At 43.2% G+C, this 26,198-nt stretch overlaps 1 protein-coding gene across 7 annotated transcripts in view; it reads left to right on the forward strand.

The window, feature by feature from the left end:
• Positions 1-26,198, forward strand: part of CACNA2D1 (calcium voltage-gated channel auxiliary subunit alpha2delta 1) — a 407,398-nt gene that overhangs the window by 237,034 nt on the left and 144,166 nt on the right. The window lies entirely within an intron of this gene.

The raw sequence follows: 26,198 nt of genomic DNA on the forward strand, positions 1-26,198 counted from the left end.
TTGCTCCCTTTCTCTGAGCCCCCGTCACCCCCCTGGGTTTTTTTTTTTTAATGAACTTATTTTAAATTTAAATTTTAATAAACTCATTTTAAATTTGGGTCGATCATGGGCTGCAGCAAGCGTTTGAGGGAGAAGGAAGAGCCTTTGCCCCTCCCTAAGCCAAAGTTAAAGAGAACAGACCTGCAAAGGGGCAAAGGAGGGAGTGGCCAGGCAAATTCTCAGGCTGAAGTAGAAACCTACAACCGCTTTCTCCCTCTGGAAGACCTTGAAACATCCCATACTCTGAAGGCACAGTGCTCTTTCTCTCAATCAAGAGTCCAAATGAGTACACCAAAAATCAAGCAGACCCTTTTGGCCGAGGAAGCAATGCCAGACCCAGCGGAATGCCTCAGAAGTGAGCAGTTGCATTTGATTATCAGGACTCTTCATTGTATTTTTTAAAAAATGGATGCAATATCCTTACAAGTATCTAACCTCATGCAGAAAGTTGGGAACCCTGAACCCAATCCATTACAAAGTCTACCCTATGAAAGAAAGCCTCCAGTTGACCAACCCCCCAAAGTTGAAAACAGGAGGAAGCATAAATATTGTTCAAATAACCAATTAAATAAACAAGTGTTAGTCCTGCATCCAAAGAAAATCTGCCTTTCTATTTGGAATGGAACAAGAAAATGGCTAAATTTAGAAGGGGCAAAGGATTGTTTAAGCAAAATTTTAAAGATCAAGCACCAACAAATTGACCTACATGCGGTGCTTCCTCTCTTACACCGAGATGGCCTCCTTAAAGTGATACTAGCCTTTCATTCCTCAGAGATTCCTTTTGAAATAGTGCGTCGGAAAAAGACTTTAGCTACAATTAACATCATCCCTACGAGGGTGTTTGTGGACAACACGATTAAACCTCTATTATGCAGAGTTGCCGGAAATACTCCTCCAAGAGCAGAATGCCCTATCATATCAAGAAATGAGATTGACACCCAATCTTCCCAGTCAAATCTACCCCCTCTCCGAACATCTGAGGGGCCTGATCCTGATAATCTGCAAACATCCCTGGATGAAAATGCGCTTATCATCTCCTTTGGTGACCTCCCGCTGAAAGAGCAAGCAGAAACAATACAGAGACTTGATATGCTCAAATCACAATTTCTGCAAGTACATAATAAAATTAAGAACCAAAATAATCTGGTTGCAACGTGTCTGTTGGAAACAGATGACCTCCTTCAATTTAGCCCAATACCTAAATCTATGGTTGCTCGGCAAGCTCCAGTGATGCAGGCGATGCCTGAAATGAACACTGTCCTGCGAGAGGCTTCTCCACCACCCTTACAAATAAATCTTGACCCACTTTCTCTGGAGATCCCAGTGATGGAGGATGTCCCTACCCACCGACATGATCCAAATTATCCTTCGACGCATTCTTCTATGCCGGATCTTGAACCTTCTTCTACATCAGATAAAATAACATCTAACCTACAAATGAACATTCAAAGGAGCTCTCTTTCAATATCTGGTCCACCAAGGGGAACTCGGTCACCCCAACAAACACGGGATGATCCTACTACTATATTACAAGATTTTAGGGAGGATTTGATTGAAGATCCGATGGGCCATATAAATAAAATTATCCAACCTCCAAAGGAAATTCCAGTTAGTGGTACTACCTCTGCTGACCCTTTCTTCACTCCCCTGAGTAATGCCCCTTTACATCTATCAACTTTTTCTGAAAAGCTGATTATTCCAGGCCAAGGAGTTACCTCTAGTGGAACGAGCGTACCAACCTCGCAGCTAAATCATCCCAACAAATCTATTCTGCTAGGATGTTCTGCTCGGTCGCTACCCTCCCAAAGAAAAATTACAGATTTTTTTGGGGCTGAAATTCCCCTCAACTCAGAGCCCCTTCCCCACCTGAATTGACTATCAAATAACCAACCTAAATACCCCCCCTATGCTATTTTTATGTTGGAACATCGCAGGATGGAGGGGGAAGAAATTCGATCCTGACTTCTTGAAATTTATAAACTCATTTCAGATAATCCTCCTACAAGAAACCTGGGAAGAGGAGGCGATTGAGATAAATGGTTACGATCTTATTTCACTTCCAGCATGCCCCTCTCCCAAAGGTGGACGTTCTAGAGGGGGCCTGACGATAGCCATCTCCCTCAAACTACAGGCAAAACTCACGCTTGTAAAATCATTTCCTCCCTACGCTATCACAGGCTTGATTTCAGGAGGAAAATTTGAGTTACTGATTACAAATGTTTACTTCCCCCCTGGGGGCCAACTGTCAGATCTCCATCTTAAATGGGAAACCCTCGAGGATCATTTATCTTCCTGTTACACCAAGTACCCGAACGTCCCCTCAGTATTGGGTGGTGACTTTAATGCTCGTACAGGTGCAAATTGGGAGGCTCTAACCAAGGACAAGTGGTGGGTTCCCTCTGGCCACCAAAACCTGGACCTATTTCCCCTTGCACAGAGACTATCGAAAGATGATAGAGTGAACAAAGCGGGTGTTCTTCTGTATCAACTAATAATCCGTCTAAACCTAATTATTTTAAATGGTAATTGTCCCCCTGATATTCCTGGCGAATTCACCCATTTGAGTACAATCTCAAACAGTGTTCTCGATTATTTAATAGTCTCTAGGGATTTATTCTCAAATTTTCTTTATTTTAAAATAGAAAATGTTCAGCTAAGTGACCACCTCCCCTTGGTTGCCAAACTCTCCTTGGATTGGCAGCCGGTTGAGACTATGCATCCCACACATTTGGGAATAAATGCTGTCGCCCAAGTGAGAGGAATAAAATGGTCCGTAGTCCAGGCCCAAAAATATATGGAATTCTTCCAAAAAGAAATAGTTCAAATTGATATCGTTCCCACGTTAGACTCATCTGAATATAACAATACTTTGAATTTATTTTCCTCATTCATGGAAGATTTTACGTCCTTTTTTACAGTACCAGCACATCGGGTAAATCGGATTCATTTTAAGGCTGGTGCTCCTTGGTTTAATCTACAATGTAAGCAGGCTAGATCTTACCTTTGTGCCATTTATAATGATTACAAATCATCTGGTGCTTTAGTATTGCCTCCGAATTATCAGCAAGCAAAAACTGCATATAAGCAGGTACAGAAAATTGCCAAATATGAGTGGCAAAAAAATCGATGGCAGGCGCTAATTGCTGCCTCCCGATCTCAAAGTTCACGGGAATTCTGGCATCTGGTTAATAGAAGATCAAAGAAGTACCCTTTGACAGTTATCCCTGCCCCGGTTTGGGAATTATTTCTAAAGAAATATTTTTCGTTGACAGAACCTTCTACTCATTCTTCTGATGATTTAATCAAGCACCTACCCATCTGGCCAAATACTGAACCGGATGAAATTTTAGACTTAATCTCCAAACTAAAAACTGGTAAAGCCCCCGGGCCCGATCTGGTCCCAGCGGAGGCCATAAAACTTCACCCTGCCTGGTGGGCAAAAATTCTTGCTGTTATTTTCGATGCTATAAATGCCACTGGTCTCGTACCAAAAACGTGGAAGGATGCCATCATAGTCCCAATCTATAAAAAAGGTTCCCCAGACGATCCGGGGAACTACAGAAATATCAGTCTTTTGTCAATTATTGGGAAAATATATGCACGTTTTCTTTTAACCAGACTTGTTCAATGGTCCGATGAAAACCAGCTGATTGGCCCTGAACAAGCTGGATTTAGACCAAATCATTCAACTACGGACCATGCAATAGTTCTGTATCATTTAGCTCGGAAATATTCATTCCCAACGCGAGGCCAGCTTTGTGCGGCCTTCATAGATCTAAAGGCCGCGTTTGATAGTATACCTAGAAGGTTATTATGGGAAAAACTGGCACGCTGGGGCATAGATGGAAGGCTACTGTGGCTGATGATTCAACTCCATGAAGGGTCGGCTGCCAGGGTGAGGATCACTCCTGCTGGTGACCTTACAAATCCTGTATCTATCAATAGAGGAGCCAGACAGGGGTGTATTTTAGCCCCTTTCCTGTTTAATTTATTTATCAGTGACATGAGGGCACCCTTAGCCGAATCCCAACTAGTCATCCACGCCCCCCGCCTGGCAAATTATAGATGTCCATTGCTGTTATACGCGGATGATGCCGTGATTCTCTCTTTCTCGAGAGTCGGACTTAGGAGGGCCCTTAAAATTTTTGCTTCATATTGTAAATCAAATTTCCTTACTATAAATCAAGCCAAATCAAAGGTTTTAATTTTTTCAAGAAGTCGGAAAACCTATAAGTGGGAACTGGAGGGGAAACCCATTGAACAGGTTCACAAATTTCAATATCTGGGTGTCTACTTCCAGTACAACATGGGCTGGAAGGCACATCTCGCATATACCCTAAATAAGGCCAAAGCTCTTTCGTTCGCACTGTTGCGCTTTTTCTTTTCTGACGGAGCTCTTCATGTCCCATCAGCCTTAAAGGTATATAATGCTAAAGTGATCGCGACAATGGCCTATGCTGCCCCGTTATGGGGGGCCTCTGTAAACCTGATGTCCTTGGAGATAGTCCAAAATCAATTTCTGAGACGTCTGTTAAAACTGCCCCAGTGTGTGAGCAATTCAGCCATTCGCTTAGAATTAAAAATCCCTTCTCTAGAAAACGCCCTATGGAGGCGTATTTTTTGTTATTGGTTGTCCTTGCGACACAGACTTTCAAAACTCTATCTTATCCAATGTCTCTGGCGAGACAAATTCGCTAGCCCATGGGCAGAGAAGATACATACAAAAATCGTGTCCTATGGACTGTCTCCATCGGACCTATTGAAACTAGATCTCGCCTCGGCCAAAAGAACACTTACGCAAAAACTAGATGAGTTTGATCTCCAACAAAATGTCATAATGGGAAGTGGTACATGCTCACCGCTGAATCTTGGTATACGGCTTACACCGCAGATTCCATCTTATTTGTCATCTTTATCTGTTGCGGCCCACAGATTTGCTTTTACTAAAGCAAGATTTAACGTTTTTCCATCCAACGTTATGGGCAATAGGTTTACTAAAGGACAAATTTCAGCATTATGTGCATGTGATAACAAAACTATAGAATCTCTCCATCATATATTATTCTGTTGTCCCTTGCACACGGACTCCCGGACCAGATTTCTACTTCCCTTAATAACAGAAAGTTTGACTGAGAACTTGGAGTCTCAGTTAACATATTTGCTACAAGACAGCGACCCTAGCAGAACACTGCTAGTAGCAAGATATTTGGTTACAGTTCTCTCATACAAAAGGAAAAATGGTTTACTTCATGATTACTGAAAATCTGTTCTATTACCCGATTTATAGCGGAAACTTGTCGAAACAAATGTACTGTTCCATCTATTTTATCCAAGGAATTATTGCAAATTATATCTGTTTATATGTATTGAATTTTTAAGTCCTTTTTAAACTTTATTTACTCTTGCTTTATTTTATCCTGTCTTGCCCAGTGTTTTTGTACATTGTGTTGCATAAGATTATATTGTGGGCCTTTGGCCGTAATAAAGATTTCATTTCAATGGAGAGTTTGAAAGAATATTTCTCACAAAATGGCAGACGTGGAAATAGTGGTGCTTGGCACAGAAGAATTGTCCTGGCTAATGTTAAAATGCTTCTTCTAAAGTATGGACCCTCTGTGAAAGGGACAGAAGCTGCCCTGTGTATCTGAAGGTACATGGAATCTACACCACTCTGAAGAGCAGGATTGTGCCTTTCTGTCTTCAGACACCTACCTTTCCCACCTCGCAGACCTGCTTTATGTCCACCCATTGTGCTACAGTTTCAGTGAGGTTTCCATGCATGAACTGAAACACATGGGCACGATCCACACCTCCTTTATTTTAGGCTTCTGGCAGATTGGACATTATGCGGAGAGGCTCCAGGCAGGTGTCATGTGGAGTGCTGGTCATGTGCTCCAGGAAGCTGTGCAAGACACACAAGCCTACATTCCCCATTGCAGGAATGGAAGAAAATGAGATTTAGCTTTGCTGCAATGAAGAGGGCAAAATTAGAAGGGTGTGTGTGGCCATATCAGATTTAAATGTGCATTCGGTGGAGCATTAGACTCTTAATCTCAGAGCTGTGAGTACAAGCCCCACATTGGGCAATAGATTCTTTCCAAGCTTCTGCTAACTAGGTGGTCCAAGATAAAGTTTGTACCATTGTACAAAGCAACATGTGGCTTCTTCCTGCAGCATTTTAAAAGCATGTTTACACTGTTAATGAACAAAATAAAAGAGAGTAGCCGCATTCCCTGGGCCACCTCATAAGTAGTGCTGTTGTACCTTCATAATTCTTAAAAATACATATTTTATTTCTGTGTCTCTTTGTTTTTCTGGAATCATCCTAAAAATCCATCCCCATGTGGGGAAAGGGACAGGATGCAGTTGGACATATGTGCCCATCCCTACTTTTAGGGATGGAACATGGAAATTTTGGGATAAATTTAGGAAAACGTTCTTCGCAGCCTAGTCAACTGTAGCTTCAGTTCGTTCTGATCTGAGTTAAATAAATCCATGGGTCCTGTGGTCTAACACTATATAAAGATTGGATGATAAAAGAGCAACAAGAAATAGGTATCTGAAGAAGTGTGCATGCACACAAAAGCTCATACAAAAATAAAAACTTAGTTGGTCTTTAAGGTGCTACTGAAGGATTTTTTTTTATTTTGCTTCGACTCAGACCAACACGCCTACCTACCTGTAACAAGAAATAGACTTTCATCATGCTCAGCAACACATTGGAGAAATAAATCCACCACCACTTACAAATTAGACATTTTTTTAATTAGGAATGATCCAATAAGAATATACAATTTGAATGTATCTTAATTAATAACCTGAAGAAAGCATAGCTGATGCATATACGGTAAACAAAAACAGGTCAGGTTTTTTATTTATTTACTTAGATAATTTATATCCCACACCTTCAACATACGATTTATGTTCCCAGGATGGTTAACATACATGGTTAACAATATATTGTTGTAGAAATTCCATCCCCGTTGTTATACAAATGGACAACTCCTCTTGCTCTGCCATTTTTCTATATTTTTGCTTGTTTATGTTAGGTGTTATACCTGTATATCTATTTACTGGCATTATTCTTCTTAAAAAAGCAAACCAAAATTTTAAAAAGGCCTACTGACCCTCTAAATAATTACAGTCGTGCCTCACTAGATGAATTTAATTCGTTCCACGGGGCTTTTCTTATAACGAAAAATTCGTCTAGTGAATCCCATAGGAATCATAGCTGCCAAGTTTTCCCTTTTCTCGCAAGGAAGCCTATTCAGCATAAGGGAAAATCCCTTTAAAAAAGGGATAACTTGGCAGCTATGATAGGAATGCATTGAATTTTTTTTGAATTTTTTTTTGCCCAGAGGAACGCATTAATAATAATAATAATAATTTATTATTTATACCCCGCCCATCTGGCCGGGTTCCCCCAGCCACTCTGGGCGGCTTCCAACAAAACAGAAATTCTAAAATACAGAGATCCATCAAACATTAAAATACAGAAATCCATCAAACATTAAAAGCTTCCCTAAACAGGGCTGCCTTGAGATGCCTTCTAAAGGTCTGGTAATTGTTGTTCTCTTTGACCTCTAGTGGGAGGGCATTCCACAGGGTGGGTGCCACTACCGAGAAGGCCCTCTGCCTGGTTCCCTGTAACTTGGCTTCTCGTAGTGAGGGAACCGCCAGAAGGCCCTCGGAGCTGGACCTCAGTGTCCGGGCAGAACGATGGGGGTGGAGACGCTCCTTCAGGTATACCGGACCGAGGCCGTTTAGGGCTTTAAAGGTCAACACCAACACTTTGAATTGTGCTCGAAAACGTACTGGGAGCCAATGTAGGTCTTTCAGGACCGGTGTTATGTGGTCTCGGCGGCCGCTCCCAGTCACCAGTCCAGCTGCCGCATTCTGGATTAGTTGTAGTTTCCGGGTCACCTTCAAAGGTAGCCCCACGTAGAGCGCATTGCAGTAGTCCAAGCGAGAGATAACTAGAGCATGCACCACTCTGGAGAGACAGTCAGTGGGCAGGTAGGGACTCAGCCTGCGTACCAGATGGAGCTGATAAACAGCTGTCTTGGACACAGAGTTGACCTGTGCCTCCATGGACAGCTGTGAGTCTAAGATGACTCCCAGGCTGCGCACCTGGTCTTTCAGGGGCACAGTTACCCCATTCAGGACCAGGGAGTCCTCCACACCCGCCCGCCTCCTGTCCCCCACAAACAGTACTTCTGTCTTGTCAGGATTCAATCTCAATCTGTTAGCCGCCATCCATCCTCCAACCGCCTCCAAGCACTCACACAGGACCTTCACCGCCTTCACTGGTTCTGATTTGAAAGAGAGGTAGAGCTGGGTATCATCCGCATACTGATGGACACCCAGCCCAAACCCCCTGATGATCTCTCCCAGCGGCTGCATATAGATGTTAAAAAGCATGGGGGAGAGGACAGAACCCTGAGGCACCCCACAAGTGAGAGCCCAGGGGTCTGAACACTCATCCCCCACCACCACTTTCTGAACACGGCCCAGGAGGAAGGAGCGGAACCACTGCATGACAGTGCCCCCAGCTCCCAAACCCTCTAGACGATCCAGAAGGATGTTATGGTCGATGGTGTCAAAAGCCGCTGAGAGATCCAGCAGAACAAGGAAACAGCTCTTACCTTTGTCCCTAGCCCGCCGGAGATCATCGACCAGTGCGACCAAGGCAGTTTCAGTCCCATGATGAGGCCTGAATCCTGACTGGAAGGGATCCAAATGGTCCGCTTCTTCCAGGCGTGCCTGAAGTTGTTCAGCAACCACTCGCTCAATCACCTTGCCCAAGAATGGAAGATTTGAGACTGGGCGATAGTTGGCCATATTGGCCGGATCTAAAGATGGTTTTTTAAGAAGCGGTTTAATAACCGCCTCTTTCAGCGGGTCTGGGAAGGCTCCTTCATGGAGAGAAGCATTTACCAACCCGCGAAGCCCATCGCCCAGCCCTTCCTGGCTAGCTTTTATAAGCCAGGATGGGCAAGGATCAAGGAGACAGGTGGTTGGTTTCACTCGTCGAAGCAGCCTGTCCACATCCTCGGAGGTAACAGATTGAAATTGATCCCACAAAACTTGACTAGACAGGACTCTAGCACTCCCCCGCCCCGGCCCTGCTCCCACGGTGGAGTCTACCTCTTCCCGAATCTGAGCGACTTTATCTGCAAAAAACTTTGCAAAACCATTGCAGGAGATCATGTGGCCCGTACTGGGCCCGGATGGAGCAGGTGGTTCCGCTAAATTGCGAACCACCTGGAAGAGTCTCCTGCTGCTGTTTTCTGCAGATGCGATGGAGACGGTGAAGAAGGTCCTCTTCGCCGTTGCCATTGCCACTTGGTAGGCTCAAAGTTGAGCTCTAGCCCGTGTCCGGTCTGATTCAAAATGAGTTTTCCGCCACCGGCGCTCTAGCCGTCTCAACGACTGTTTCATCGCCCTCAGCGCCGGGGAAAACCACGGGGCTGTCCGGGCTCCATGCAATCTGAGAGGGCGCTTCGGAGCCAGACAGTCAATAGCGCTGGTTAACTCCGCATTCCAGCGGGCCACCAGGGAATCAGCTGAAAGGCCATCGACATGGGATAAAACATCCCCTACCACTCTCTGGAAGCCAATTGGATCCATTAAGTAGCGGGGGCGGACCATCCGAATCGGTCCCACCTCCCTGCAGAGGGGAAGGGTTGCGGAGAAGTCCAGTTGTACCAGAAAGTGATCTGACCATGGCACTTCTTTTGTTTCGCTTTTACTTAATGTCAGATCACCAACATCCATAGAGGTGAACACCAAGTCCAAGGCATGTCCGCGGCTATGAGTTGGGCCAGACTTATTCAGGGACAGCCCCATGGTGGCCATGCTTTCCACGAAGTCCCGAGCGGCTCCTTGTAAGGTCGTGTCGGCATGGATGTTAAAATCCCCTAAGACAACCAAGCTAGGTGTCTCCAGGAGCACATCCGACACGACCTGAAGCAGCTCGGGCAGGGAATCCTTGGTGCAGCGGGGAGGTCGGTACACCAAAAGGAATCCTGTACTGCCCCTATTGCCCAACTTCCAGAACATGCACTCAGAAAACTCCGTCTTACCAATAGGACGCCTGGTGCAAACTAATGACTTCCTAAAAATCACTGCAACCCCCCCTCCCCGCCCAGATGGCCTGGGTTGCTGTGCATAAGAGAAACCTGGTGGACAAGCAGCGCCAAGAACGGGCCCATCGGCTTCATCCAACCAGGTCTCTGTCACACATGCCAGGTCAAATCCTCCATCCACAATCAGGTCGTGAATGGCAGTGGTCTTATTCATCATCAACCTGGCATTGCACAGCAGCACCTTCAGGTCATGTGGGTATCCCTTGCTGATTCCAATATCCGTCCGGTCAGGACCAGACCCGGAGGCAGGGATAGTCCTCAGACAACGACTAAGTCTGCCTCCTCGGTAATGACATGGTCTGGTCTTAGCGTAACTCCTCCTCCTACCCGTGACCACTGAGATCGGTTGTCCCAGTGCATCACCCCCTGTGGAATCTGCCCCAGCCATTTTGCTTGCTGGGACCCCCTCCCGGGCAGCCCTGACCCCTCCCCTTAAAAACAAAATAAAACCTCTGTAAAAACAGCAAAGAACAGAACAAAAGAAAAACACAAAAAACACAATAAAACAATAAAACCAAAAACAATAAAAATTACAAATACACTAAAATTTAACAGATTCCCACACCCGACTAAAAATCCCTCCCTAAAACCTATGTAAATCAAAAAATACAGTAAAACAATACAAAGACAGAAAATTACAAACTAAAATTGACCCCTCCCCTTAAAATCAAATTTAAAACCAATACAGAAAACAAACTAATGCAATAAAACAATACAAACAAAGACAGAAAATTACAAACTAAAATTAACCCCTCCCCTTAAAATCGAATTTAAAACCAATACAGAAAACAAACTAACAGACTAAACGATAAACAAAAACCAAAAACAATAAAAGTTACAAACACATCAGAATTACAAGAAAAGCAGCAGCGGCACTGTTTCAGGCCTCCTAGGAGCCTTAAAACTGTGGTAGAGTATGGGTCCCGCCCCCGGGCCCAAGGTGGAAGTGGGCTTCAGGGGGAGCAGTCCTTCCAGTACTCACAGCAGCAGTGATGTTCCAGGCCTCCCAGGAGCCTCAAAAGCTGTGGTGGAGTGGGGGACCCGCCCCAAGCCCCAGGTGGAAGTGGGCTTCAGGGGGAGCAGTCCTTCCAGTACTCACAGCAGCACTGATGTTCCAGGCCTCCCAGGAGCCTTAAAAGCTGTGGTGGAGTGGGGGACCCGCCCCAAGCCCCAGGTGGAAGTGGGCTTCAGGGGGAGCAGTCCTCCCAAACACTCCCTGGCAGAGCAGCAGCAGCAGCCTTGAAATTAATAGAATTTCAATGCATTCCTATGGGAAAACGCGATCTGCTAGACGAATTTTTCATAAAACGAATTCGTCTAGTGAGGCAACCTCCGCTCGAAAAATCCTTTCGTTAAGCGGAAATTTTGTTAAGCAGGGCATTCATTAAGCGAGGCACCACTGTACTGGTACTCTACCCATTTAGATATGTGTGAATAGGGCAAGTGTTAGGGAGGCACAGCTGCCCTGGTTACCCAAAATGACTGTTGAGGATACAAGCTAACAATTATGCAAATAAAAAACATAATGAATAAACATGATGCTCTGCTTCACATAAAAATGGCATCAGAAGTAGGAAAATAAGGAACCTCGCTCCATCCCACCCACCCCTGAAATTTAGCAGTGCTCATTTTAATTCTGCAATCTTCCAGCTCCACTGAAATTGAATCACTGAATCAGAGAGCCTAGTTTGACCTGAATTTATTTAAAATTCACATCCGTTGCTTTGTGTCTGCACCTGTAAGTGACAAATGAGTGGAGATGGAAATGTCAACAGGACTGAGCAGAGGAAAAGTTTTGTGCAACTTGTGGTTTCTCATGCAGCATGTCAAAATGACACAGATTTGGAGGATTACTCTGGGATTCTGACTTTAATAATGTAAAAGTGCACTGTAATTGAAGGATTATGGTGGAAACAGCATCTTTTTTTTAGATAGCTCTCATTTCAGCTAAACTGTTATGAGAAATTCTGTCATTTCTGGAAGGCTAATTTACGCGTTTTTGCTGGTGCCCCTTTGAAACATGACCCACCAGCAAAATCCGATTTTACAATTTAGTATTGCCTTTCTATGATTGGGGTATACTTTTTATGTAACGGGCATATAACTTTATTATATGGAAAGTAAGCATATTACCATACCATACTCATTTACCATGAGCCTGGATGAATTTACCCTCCCAGACACAATTTTAACAAGGACATCACCGTAGCTGAGGCATGGAACATGTTTTGCATGTGTGAGAGTCCAAGCTCCGTCACCACTTAGTGGATTTAAAATATTGTGGTCAGGAAGAAGCCTCTAGCTGAGACTGGGCAAATCTACTGCGCATAGCTGCCAAGTCTCCCGTATTCCCCGGGAAACCCCCATTTTTCCAGCTGTTCCCAGCAAAAAAAAAAACAGATTTTTTTCGTTTTTCCCCGGTTTATTCTGGCGCGGCGGCCATTTTGGAACTGGGCGGAGCATGCTCAGAAGCGACTTTAGATGCTGCTTTGCCCAGTTCCAAAATGGCTGCAGCATGACTTCTGGTGTGGCGGCCATTTTGGAACAGGGCAGAGCATGTGAGGAGTAACAAGTAACCAAGGGGTTGTTGTTGTTGTTGTTGTTTAGTCGTTTAGTCGTGTCCGACTCTTCGTGACCCCATGGACCATAGCACGCCAGGCACTCCTGTCTTGCACTGTCTCCCGCAGTTTGGTCAAACTCATGTTCGTAGCTTCGAGAACACTGTCCAACCATCTTGTCCTCTGTCATCCCCTTCTCCTAGTGCCCTCAATCTTTCCCAACATCAGGGTCTTTTCCAAGGATTCTTCTCTTCTCATGAGGTGGCCAAAGTATTGGAGCCTCAGCTTCACAATCTGTCCTTCCAGGGAGCACTCAGGGCTGATTTCCTTAAGAATGGATAGGTTTGATGTTCTTGCAGTCCATGGGACTCTCAAGAGTCTCCTCCAGCACCATAATTCAAAAGCATCAATTCTTCGGCAATCAGCCTTCTTTATGGTCCAGCTCTCACTTCCATACATCACTACTGGGAAAACCATAGCTTTAACTATACGGACCTTTGTCGGCAAGGTGATGTCTCTGCTTTTTAAGATGCTGTCTAGGTTTGTCATTGCTTTTCTCCCAAGAAGCAGGTGTCTTTTAATTTCGTGACTGCTGTCACCATCTGCAGTGATCAAGGAGCCCAAGAAAGTAAAATCTCTCACTGCCTCCATTTCTTCCCCTTCTATTTGCCAGGAGGTGATGGGACCAGTGGCCATGATCTTGGTTTTTTTGATGTTGAGCTTCAGACCATATTTTGCGCTCAGACCAAGGGGTTAACTGTGTACTATGTACCACCTGACCGCTGAGGAGATCGTGTTACAGTTACAGTTCCCACAACATACGGGAAACTTTCTTTGTGTAACAGTTGGTTTCGATTCTGCCTGGGAGACAGAAGCAAGATGTCTGCGATCTCCCCAGGACGTCTGTATTTTTCTCTGTAAATAAACTTCAGTAGTAAGTGGAAGAACTTGGACTTTGTGTGTTCTTAAAAGGCTTTTTATCCGAAGGCTATACAAGCTACCGCTGTGCGTGAAAGGAGGAGTGAACTCTGCATTCTCACTGCCAAGCCCGGGTCCACGGAGCAGAGAACGCAGCAAAAGTGTGCCGACATAAGTGGCCTTAATTGAGTCGTAAATCGCTCAATAGAGCCCTATAGCTGACATAGAGCAGCATCAAAAGTCGCTTCTGAGCATGCTCCGCCCAGTCCCAAAATGGCGGCAGCGCTACTTCCGGTCTGCTACTTCCGGTCCAGTCCCTTCTTTCTCAGGCCGGAACTTGGCAGCTATGCTACTGCGAATGTAGGTGAGCCCAGTTCTACTCGGCAGCTTTTGAAGTTCCAGATGAAGGACCCAATCCCAGGGTCAGCTGTGTGGTGTGGGATTGCTTCCAGTTTATGCAGTCAGCTGATGTGGACAAGGTGATGGTGGCTATATGCCCAACCACAGGTGCTCTTGACCCCTGTCCCTTTTGGCTTATTCAATCTAGCAGAGGAGAGTTGACTGCTTGGTTCTAATCTAGAGCACAGTTAACACTTAATTCTATGGGGTTGGTCCCTGCTGCTTTGAAAGAGCAAGAAAAGAAAAAAGAAAAATATTGCCCGTTAGAGCTTTAGGTTTGAACCTAGTAATTAAGTCAAAGGAAACCTTGTTCACAATAGTACATCAAAAGCCTGGTCGGAAAGCACATTTGGTACATTTTCAAGAACTATTCCCGTGAATCCAATAAGAAAGATTTACTTCAAGAAGAATCTCTTCTATTAAAGAAAGATGTTTGTGAATGAATTCAGTGCTATATCGGTCGAGAACTATATCAAGTGTCGAGAGGATATTAAAGTTTCCTAGCTTTTTATAAATATTTTAAAGGAGTAATAAAACTGCAGTCACCATTTTTTGTTCTTTTTTTGTGGAACTATTTAGTTCTGCTCATGGAGGATATAAAAACTTATGGACCTTGGTTTTTTGTTCACACAAAAAATGGTTTCTTACAGAGATACCTCTGTGTACTTAAACATCCTAGCATTCACTTTACTTCAAAGGTTTTCCCATATAAAACTAATAAATTTTGCTGCTGCTGCTGCTTCATTCTCTGTTAACCTCCAATGCTAGATCTAAAACTGGATCTAAAAATCAAACCTGTGTTTGGGAACTCTGTGCTGCAGAAGCGTAAAAATCTGTGTTCAGGAAGTCCAGATTCTGCACCAAGAGAGCCTGAATTTTCTTATTTTTTCATTCATATTTCCCCCCTTCAGCTTTTACTGTTTTACATAATTTGTTCTGATTGTTCTAGTCATGGTGGAATAAAATAATTTATTGCTCAGTGTAGATCCCCATTTCCCAAACCCCAGGAATCTTGTTCAGTCACCCTTTTGCAACCATAAGGACCAGAATTTCCAGCAGCTTTTTGTTGCTGTTGTTCTATATCGTTCATTAGTCCTTTATATACAGAGGTAATCTCAGTTGGGTATATGAGCATTAGCACGCAGCCACCCTAAACAAGTACAGCTTGATAAATGAGAAGGCGATTTATGAGTATGGAAGCAAGTGTCCGCTCTTGAATGCACGTGGGAAGCAAGAAGAGCTGTATCGTGCTTCTGAGACTGCATGCACAATATTCTCAGTGCAGGCAATCGATGACTATGTGTTTGCTGCTTTATGCCCCAGCGAAGGTTCTGTATTAAATAAGCAAGCATAATATTCAAAACAAATATTTATTCTTTGCATTATATCTTAATATTGCAAATCAGCATTTCCTTTATCTTTGCATCTCACCTCCCACCCTTTTTGTGTCCATATATGAATGCTATCGCTACCTTCTCACTCTTCGCACATCTAATGAAGGATGAAAGTTTATGTCCTTGTGTTTGCTTATTGCAGCTAATGCCAACAAGGAGACTCTTGTCTTCTCACCTTGAAATGCCTCTCATGTCAGAATGTTTTAATTTAGAGACATATTATAATGTCTGCAAAACCGGAATCCTGTAATTATTAAAAGAATTATAATCAAATAGGAGTATCCTGAGGCGCTCCCATATAATTACTATGATTTAATGACCAAGCGATTGAAAAAGTGGCCTTCAAAATGAACCATGCTTAAATACCAAATATGTTTGCAAAGGAAAACAAGCCATGATGCAGACATTTCTAGTCTGGTTATATCCTCTTAATTTTTTTTGTTTTCATTCTTGTCTGTTATTCTGTCTGTTTCATTATTCTATAACCATTTGGGCAGGGCTTGTGTTGTTTTCTTACTTTTGTACAACACCTAGAAAAATTAAGACATTGCATAAATAATTAATCATTGTTACTAATGATAATATGTATCAAACATTACAAATGCAATGTAAATTATTAAAATTAATCATTGGTTTGATGGGAAGACTTTGATTTTGGCTACTCCCTTCTAATACCATCTTTGTGGAGTGTTCTCTCCAGGAAAGCAGTCCTGTTGCTGCCAAGTTCAGCTTTTAGGCTCCAGACTTAGAGTTCCCTGTTTGTCCAGGATTTTGGTTGCTAACTTGTGTCATACAGTGTTATGATTTCTGGACTGTGGTGTTCATCTTTTAGTGAGCTGTGGGTAGGAGTCATCCTTTTTATTATTATTTGGGAATGAGCACTTCTTGGAATTGTGTTGTGTTGAGTTGTATCGAATTAAGCTGCTTTGTCCATGCAGCCACAGTACCCCCCATTTTCTCCTTTCCCCCCTGTACCTCAGGACCCCCAGTGCATGTTATTGGGCAAGTTGCTTTGCAAAAATGTGTTCATTATGCAAAACTGCATGTTCATATTTTTTTTTAAATTCATCTTTATTAAAGCTTTTCCAAACAACAAAAATATACAAAAATACAAAAAGAATAAGGAATACAAAGCACAAAAAAGAAGAAAAAAGAAAAAGAAAAAAGAAATGCAAAAATACAAAAAACAAAAAAACAAAAACAAAAATTCTCACATCAAACTTCTTACTTGGTAATCACTTCCTGACTTCCCCGCCCTCCCCTTCCCGAATCTACTGTATTCCCCATTCAGACAGCTTTCATAATATGCAAAAAAAGAGAGAAAGAAAATAAACCTCATCTGCTAACACCAATCCATATCCTAGATAATATAGTACTCAATACAAGAAAAATAAAAAATCATGCATGCACATATCTTACTCTATTTAATCCCTTTTAGCTTCTAGATTCCCCCCATAAGTATCCCACTATATTACATTTCTAATTTTCTAGAGAAAGATTAAAATAAATGGCAATCCCCTCTAAATTCCCCTTCCCTTCCCCAGAAAACATTTCCCTAAGAGTCCCGACCAGTCCCTTAAAACAATCCAGTTCAGACCTTTTTAATCCATCCCTCAATTAGAAAATCCCTAAGTCTTTCATCCTATACCAACTCTTATCCACTCCAATCCCTGCTGTTTTCCCACCCTCCCGTTCTGTTCCTGTTGTATATCTTCTTTGACACATTCCCCATGCCAGTTTCCATTTTTTACAATTTCCAGTCCCATAGCTTGCACACTGCATGGATTGCGCTCTCCTACTCCCACTAGGAAAGCACCCCTCCATACCCCTTCTTGGTCCTTTGCCCAAGCATCACAGTCTCTGATTGGGGCGGGCTCTCCCCCTCTCACTAGGAGAACCTGTTCCCAGATCTCGTCTTCCAGAGCTTGTTGATTTAAATCTATGTCCTGTGTTCCCTCTCTCACTGGTTGCAACAGGTTCCAGTTCTTTCGCTCCTCCTGTGTTTGATCTAATATTCTAGAGTTAGTTCCCGTGTCTTTTGCTTGTGACATCGAAGTTTCCTCTGGTGGTGGAAAATATTCTTCCTTCAGATAGGGTTCATTGTCCTTGCGGAGATCACGTAGTATTTCCTGAGCCAGTTCCAGCAGCTGCTGTATCCAGTTCTCCTCCTGATGTTGGCTCTGTGTTTTGTCTAGCTGAATCCTTTGTCGTATCATGTTACAAGCCTGGCATGGGTTCCTGTTCTCAAGATGGTGGTATTTCTTTTCCCGTTTCTATGTAAAATCTAGGACAAAGTCTGAGCTATTCCTTGCTCTTGTTTTATGATTACTCAAATTGTTCTGATTAATTCCTCCACATCCTTCCAGATTTATACTTTAGTTCCACATTGAAATCGAAGATGTAAGCAGTGCAAGCAGATAAAAGTATCTTTCCTGCTGTTACTTTGTTGCACCTTAATGGCAGCTGGTCGCGGCTTCCCGGGAGCCGTTCCCGAGTTACAGGGAGGTTTTTCCGTCTCCCTTCGTTGTTTGCAGAGTCCCAGTAACTGTTCAGTTCTCTTTCCCTTGGTTCTGCTGCCAAGGGAAGAGCTTTAAAAATCCACTTAAAGAGGGTATCGTTGTTTTAAAGTGTATTCTGCGCTAAAGGCAAGTTTGCTGTTCCCTGGTTCTTTCGTTACAGGGGGGGAGCGACCTCCGTTCCCAAATTTTTTACTCCCCTTTCCTGGCCAAATCCAATCTTTTTCAAATTCCAAAATTGTACTCACGGCTCAAATCGTAATTTGGAGGTATCTGACGCTACAAAAAGCCGCCGGCTTGGGGCTTCACGCCGCTGAGGTAGCGAATGATTCCAAGGCTTCATCCTGGACTGACTGCTCTCGGCGCTCTAAAAAAGGGCTTACCGGGCATCAACCAGGACTTTACGAAGCACTGCCGGATCTTCACGTTCCCAGAAAGCCAAATCTGGGATTTTTCTGGGTGGCCGCATTGCCCACGCGGCTCTCCCCTCCTCAGCGGCGCTAGGGACCTCGGAGATCGAGGATCCCGCGCCGAGCGGTGATGGCGCCAGACCGGAAGTCGCAAAACTGCATGTTCATATTGAGGGAAATTCACACTAAAATGCTGCAGAGTTTTCATGACAAAACTGTGGGAAATGTGGGGAACTGAATTTACATTTGGAATAATGAGAAACCAAAATTGATCAATTCACTTGTCCCTACTCCTCTGTAACATTATTCAAAATGGCTGAAATGAGATTTACCACACCTGTAGTACCACTGAAAATGAGCGTGTAGCTGATATTATTATGCATCGTATAGTACTAGGAAGAAGAGAGGTTGGAGGAACAAGACATGTTTTAATAATTTTAATGAATTATCCACAGCCGTAGTAAAAGTTGTCAGGGACTGGCTAGATGATGAGGAGTGGTGGGAGGTACCAGCTGGGGAACCCCAAGGGAAGCCCCAGAGGAGGAAGGCTCAGAGCCTGGGGATTGGTAGTGGGACACTGGGGAGAGGTCAGAGGGAGAAGGGGGGGAGGAATGGTTATATGCTGCAGAAGCAACAGGCTTTAGTGAGCGAGGAGAGCCTATGGCAGAGAGCAGCTCAGACTCTCAGGATGAAGCAGAGGATGGGGGGGGGAGTAAGAAGCTGCAGGAGAATCCCAGGAGTCTGCCCCTCCTACTGCAACAAGCTCCCCTCCCCACTTGACTACAAGGACTTGCAGGGCAATGTGAAGGGCAGAACAGAGACTACAGATGCCCAAACATAGTTTGAGGCTGCTTGAGAAACATCTGGCAGAGAAGGAGACCTAGAAGAAGGAGAAGGTGAGGACTGCTCTATAGGACCAAGTCCTGTTGGGAGGCATTACTGAACTGTATGCTGTTTTCTTGAATAGAGAATTAACTACACTGCCAAACTCTGTGTCTTGTGTGCTGAATTCTATCTGAATCAGCTCTGACAAAAGTATTTAAGAGTGGCCATAGTGGCAGCTTCTGAAGATGATGCTGGGCAGATGTGAAGCCCAAAGCTTAAACTGAAGTTTATGTGTTGCCTTGTTTTGGCAAGTCCATTAACCACAATTAAGATTAAGCTCAGTTTGCTCTTGTTGACCTAAGACAGAAGTGGTTTTTTCCAATCTACTCACAGCCATGCTGGAGATGGCAAGGGAGAGAGGGAGCTGTGGCTCATCTTTCTAATCCTTAAACTTCAGTTTAGCGTTACAGCTGAACTATTCCATTGTTTAAGCTGGTTCGAAATTAGTGAAAGTGGTTTAAGGAAATGGAATGTTAAGTTAAGTAATCTTATTTGATGTCATTAAGAAGTAAACCTGAAATGTTTGGATCATCGTATTATGCTCTCGTATCTGCAGCAGATTTTAACTGACCTGAGCATTGATGCTGGCAAATTAGATTGAGCTGGGGGTGAGTGAAAATCACTCAGAACATTGTTCTGAACATGGCTGCCTGCACTAAGAGTAATTAGTGCCTAATTTCCCATGAGTAGCTTCTGTGCAATCTAGCAGGGAGCCCTATGGGGAACTGTCACTTGTGAGCAATTTATATTTGTCACCCTTGCTTTAAAGCAAAAAATAAAATAAAAATCTGCCTGTATCCCTAATATGACACATCCCCCTCCTTCAGATTTAAAGGATATGGTCTAATAGTTAATCCCTTGAGGCATCCTGCTGACAGTTGAACAACAGACAATAACTGATCACAGACCACATTTTTTGTGATCAGAATTAAAGGGACAGACCCACTTGTGCATGTTAAGTATATTCAGTATCCTTTTAGGGCCATCTCTCTGCCCCTCTGCCTCCCCCTCCCCCTCCGAGCTGGAAATTTGTGATGTGGTGAATATTTTATTTTGGCAATAAAAGAGAACTATTGTTTTGTGGGGAGGGGGTCAGTGACATAGCTCTCCCCCACCCCTCACAATGACCCTGGGAATAGCACTACGTTATGATATAGAATCATTCCCACCTTTTCTTCTTCCAATGACCTCAGGGCAGTTTCCAAATATGACTCACAGGATGTCTCCCATCTAGGGGACTCCTTAGTCACTCTAGTGAACTGGCACCATGTGACTTTTCCTGTATGTCTGCAACTCACTCTTACTAGAACATTGCGGTTGTGTGCATCATAGAACAGGGATAATCTAGCCATGGTGATTTTTTGCATTGGTAACCTTGATTATTTTAGTGTACTCCATGCAGGGCTACCCTGAGGCCTGGTTCAGCAGTTGCAACTGGTGCAAAATAATGCAGATTGCTGGTTGGCAGACTTGTTCACGGCTTAGAGACTATTTGCAATTAAGTGGTATATAAATCATTGAAATGAAGTAAACATTGGTATGTTCTATTCAAACAGCACTTGAGGTTATAGAACTGCCAACCTTCCAATCAGCAAGCCCAGGAGGCTCAATGGTTTAGACCACAGTGCCACCTGCTCACAAGGCCAGGTATCACATCTCATTATAATGAAGCAGTGTTCCAGAAGAAACACATGTAAACCTGTACACATGTTCACAGAAGCACAACTTTGTGGATCTCTAACTGGGAGACAGTTGCATGCCACATTGGTTATTGCACTATGTTATTTGTTGCTGTTGTTTAGTTGTTTAGTCGTGTCCGACTCTTCATGACCCCATGGACCATAGCACGCCAGGCACTCCTGTCTTCCACTGCCTCCCGCAGTTTGGTCAAACTCATGTTCGTAGCTTCGAGAACACTGTCCAACCATCTTGTCCTCTGTCGTCCCCTTCTCCTAGTGCCCTCCATCTTTCCAAACATCAGGGTCTTTCCCAAGGATTCTTCTCTTCTCATGATGTGGCCAAAGTATTGGAGCCTTTTGGTATAATGTTCCATTAATAGTAAAATAAATAAATAAGCATACAGAAAACCCCAAATCATATACAGACCTCATGAAAAGGCAAGTGTAATAAAAAGGAAAACGTGATATAGAGACCTTGTTTCTCTCAGCTGGTGGTAGATGTGCTTGGCTAGCTCCTTGTGATGGGTATAAAAAGTGACAGACCATCCAGAGTTTGAAAGAAAGAAGATAATGAAATACCAAATTAGAATAGCCTCCGAATCAGGCCTGACAGAAGCAAATGGACAGGAAGTTGCATAGACCTTAGCAGGACCTGGGTATGGTGGCAGAAAGAGGATAATGTACAAAGGCAATTTATTTTCTAGTTATTCTGCTGTACGCCTTTTGTTTCTAAAGAGGTGCTTCAAGAATGCCAGACCAAATTTTTTTTAGGAGCCAGCAAGATTTTCAAGGAAGCAGATATGCCATCCTTTCCTCTGCTTTCAGGTCTGGCATTTGATGCCCAGTGGCAGCTGAGCACCTGGTTTCTTCAACTTCTGCCCGATACTTGAATATAGGTGGTCTCCATTAGTATCTGCAGCTCTCTTTATCCATGGCATCTTAAAACAACATTTTAAAACAAAAACTATTTCATTCTTATTTTAATTTTTTTTTAAAAAAACCCTTCACTCTGAATTTATTATTTTCTGAAACTTTATTTCCATCTGGCTGTATTTATATAGAATGATAGTGTTCATACCAGAAAGAGGCAGATTTTGCTCGCTCTCTTCCATTTCTTTTAAAAATAAATCTTATATACATCAGTAACTTAACTCTGTTAAATCTGATGCAAAGCATACCAATCATATCACACATTTCAGCTTTCCACTGTTGAAAATAGGGAAGTGCTTGGAATAACCCATTCTACTATCAACTAAGACCGACCTATTAGACCAGCTGGCCTTCCCCAGAATTATATAATGTAGAAAGCTTTGTGTGTCCTTCCTAATGCTATACTTGTTTAATCTGCAATAGCCTTATCCATGCTAATTTAAGCACCAAGGGGGTTAATCTTGCTTTGAGTTGGCGAAGGGGGGTAAATGATAATGATGATGAACTCATTTATCAGGGACGGGTACCAGGAAATAGTGACAGTTGAGAGATTGTGGTTATTATTACTATCATTATATTACATTTATATACTGCTTAATGCCTGGATGGCTTCTAAGCAAGTAATGTGATAGCATGCATATCAAATTGTTGCTTATAGTTTATTTCTTTATTTCTTTTTTATTTCAACTAAACATAGTTAATTGCTGTTAATACAGTATGGTGCTGTGGGTTAAACCACAGAGTCTAGGGCTTGCCAATCAGAAGGTCGGTAGTTTGAATCCCCGCGACGGAGTGAGCTCCTATTGCTTGGTCCCTGCTCCTGCCAACCTAGCAGTTCGAAAGCACATCAAAGTACAAGTAGATAAATAGGTACCGCTCCAGCGGGAAGGTAAACGGCATTTCCGTGCACTTCTCTGGTTTCGCCAGAAGCGGCTATGTCATGCTGGCCACATGACCTGGCCAGTCCCTTGGCCAATAACGCAAGATGAGCGCCACAACCCCAGAGTCGGTCACGACTGGACCTAATGGTCAGGGGTCCCTTTAACTTTACATTATGCTAGCTGGTAAAGAATATAAATCCTACAATACTGGTATAAAGCAGCATACTTTTGTGAGCTCGAGTAATATGAAGATGAAATAAGCTGCTGTTGACAACTACATCTGAGAGAAAATTGCATCCTGAAAAGTTTATTAGCTCCAATATGGACGTAATAGTTTGGACGGCAAACAAACGAGAAATTTCATTGCAGAAACTAGCTCATTATTTAAAAACAAGGTAGTGCTAGAAGCATCAGCTGTTGTTTTATTATGTCCAAGGTTCATTTCATTTAACTTGAAATTTGTGCCTAGATAAATCCCTTAGAAGTTGTGCTCTATAAATGCTTCTCTTGTTGTGAAAGTGCCAGAGTGGAAAGTGGGTGCTGTGCCTAATCTATTTTAATCTTCTTCTTTTAAAACAAACAAACAAACAAACAAACAAAAACAAACACCATAACATATACAAATGTGGGAATCTTCAATCCACGAGCAAAATTACTTTGGCTGTGTAGTCTAATATTAAGTCATTTCAAGACTAAGTGATTTTAACTAGAGTTGCTTCAGTTGAAGTTTTACTATAGGCTATTAATGTAAACTATTTATCTGAAAAGTTTGTTCCTACATACCAAACACTAGAAAACAGGGGGCATGAGCAGTGGAATGGAATGCCACACAGACAAAACCAAGCAGCATTGCCAAAATCATTTCCTCCCTTCACAACATTCTTGTCCTAGTTTATATGGTTTCTAATCTTGACCCATTTGGGACTTCCCCAGCAAACTGAGGCCAGAATGAACACACCACCTGAAGGGTAGATGCGTGAAGGGAAGTGGCTGTGAAGAGGGAGCCCTATGCATCTTTAAATAAATAACCGGTGGCCTGCAAATGTGGTCATTTTGCTTGAAGTGGGCAGGTTCTAGCCGCTTGTGTTGCAGCCTCCAGTAACTACAACAAGGCTATTTAGTCCCACTGTCTCTGGTGGTTTCATGGTCTTGTGGTGGTATCATCTGCAGGCCTCTCTGATCAAAGGCACTCTGTGAAGATAGTTTGCACAGGGACTTATTTCAGCCGCTTGCCCAGGTTGAATGCTCTCAGGGGGATAAATAGTGCCTGATAGTCCCCTGCATAAGGATGATGGGGAATGTGCCAGCTAAAGTACCGTATTAAAACTTTCTCAAAATGCAGCCTCCTTTAAAGTGCAATGAAATAATCCATTGGGGAGGCTACCAGGGATTTCTTGCGGGGTGGGGGAATTGGGCACATAAAATGATGCTTGTGTAAACTTCAGAGGATCGTTTGCATAAATCTTCACGTAGCTTGTTCTTTAGCTACATGCTTTTGTTTATTGTTAGTAAATTGTTAATAAATATTCTGCCTTCAAAGAGGAGTCCATTTCCCACCAGATTTTCTTAAAAGCCCCTAAATATTTATCTAAAGCAGGCATCCCCAAACTGCGGCCCTCCAGATGTTTTGGTCTACAGCTCCCATGGTCCCTAGCTAACAGGACCAGTGGTCGGGGAAGATGGGAATTGTAGTCCAAAACATCTGGAGGGCCGAAGTTTGGGGATGCCTTAGTTAGAAGAATCAGGAGGAAAGACTTAAGAAACTATTACCCGAGTGCCTCTTTCACAATATTTAAAGCAACCCTGTTGAGCTGCTAATTAGTGAACAAACCAAAACATCAAAGCCCCATCACAAATCTTCTACACATAGCTGCCAAGTTAATCCTTTTTTAAAGGGATTTTCCCTTATGCTGAATAGGCTTCCTCGCGAGAAAAGGGAAAACTTGGCAGCTATGCTTCTACATCAGCTTGCACATTAACATTTGTATATGTGTGGGTCGGTGAAGGCAGTTTATCTTATTTAAGTCACCTAATAAACTTGACATAAGCATCTCTTTATCAAATGCTTTCTGTCTTTTTTGTTGCCTGATCTAAAGTCTATTGCAAAGTGCTGTTTACCAAGCCTTTGGGTACACACTCAGTTCCATACAGGTAAATAAAGAGATCTAACAACTCTGGCCAGGGCCTTGCATAAGCTCCAGAGCAGAACCAACATTATTCTGCATTTGAACACTGCTGGGGAAGATCAGCAGAGGCAAGCTGTCTTTCGGGGAGACTTGCTTTCCACCTTTACTGATCTTCTAAATGAGAAAGGTTTCAAAGGAACCCCAGGATCCCCCCAAATATAGTTTGAAAACCACTTATTTTATCTTCTCAAAAGTCATAATTCAAAGTCTTGGTCCTGTATTGGCAGACTGACTATAATATTAACAGAGATCAAGGATCATTAGTTATTAATATGGTCTCCCTAGCACCAAATGACAGCAACAATCAGTCCAACCACATCAATGGCCTCGTGAATAACTTTTGATCCCTTGCACAAAGTTGTGAGTAGAGGACTTTGAAGCCTAGGAGAAGATCATTAGGAATGCCTTTACATATGTACATAATAGATCAAAAAGCAGCTCATAAAAATGATTTAGCAAGGACTAGCAATAATATCATTATGATGATTTGACAGTTCATATTTAATCCTCAATAGTTTTGGACACATCATACAGATTTAATACATTCTCCCACATAGTGTAATGATGTATAATTCTGAAAACTAACTTTATTCAGCTTCTGTTCTAAATGTATGCTAGGAGTTTCCTCTGAGGATCTTTTGTGCTTGAAATGACTGGTAGATGTCCAAATAATTTTTCTGTCTGTGGTGCCTTCTACAGTTCCAACATATAATTGTTGACTCATCTTCAACTGTCCAACATATTGGAGAGGAGGCAGAAGTATTTCCCTCAGGATCTGCTACTGCTCCCAAGGTACAGCAGTGTTGTCAGGGCCTTGTGGGAAGAGGCAAATAGAATACAGAGCCTCCATCTCAGTGTTCCATTGGTCCATGGAATGACTGGCTGGTGGGAAGGGGTGCCACCACATTCCTGGCCTTTCAGCACTGGCATATGTACTGTTTACTGGGACAATATGAGGGCAGTGCCCTCATCACCCAACCTCACTGTTGCCTTGCCTTTGCCCTGTCCCAGTAAATGGCAATGATGCAGGAGGCATCTGTGGCAACATTCCTCCCAGCCAGCCTCTCTTGGTCCGTGGGTAGCAACATGGAGGACTCCTGGACTGCAGTGTTCCTAGACTGTGATTCCATCATCCTTGACCGCTGGGGCTCATGGGATTTGGAATCCAACAACATCTGATTACCAATATGCTAGATACAATGCCTGACTTTGGCATTGCAGTTAGAGTGGTGCCAGTAGACATAGCTCTGGGGCC

Source organism: Zootoca vivipara, chromosome 9, assembly GCF_965207765.1.
Source record: "Zootoca vivipara chromosome 9, rZooViv2.hap1.1, whole genome shotgun sequence".
Classification (NCBI taxonomy): domain Eukaryota; kingdom Metazoa; phylum Chordata; class Lepidosauria; order Squamata; family Lacertidae; genus Zootoca; species Zootoca vivipara.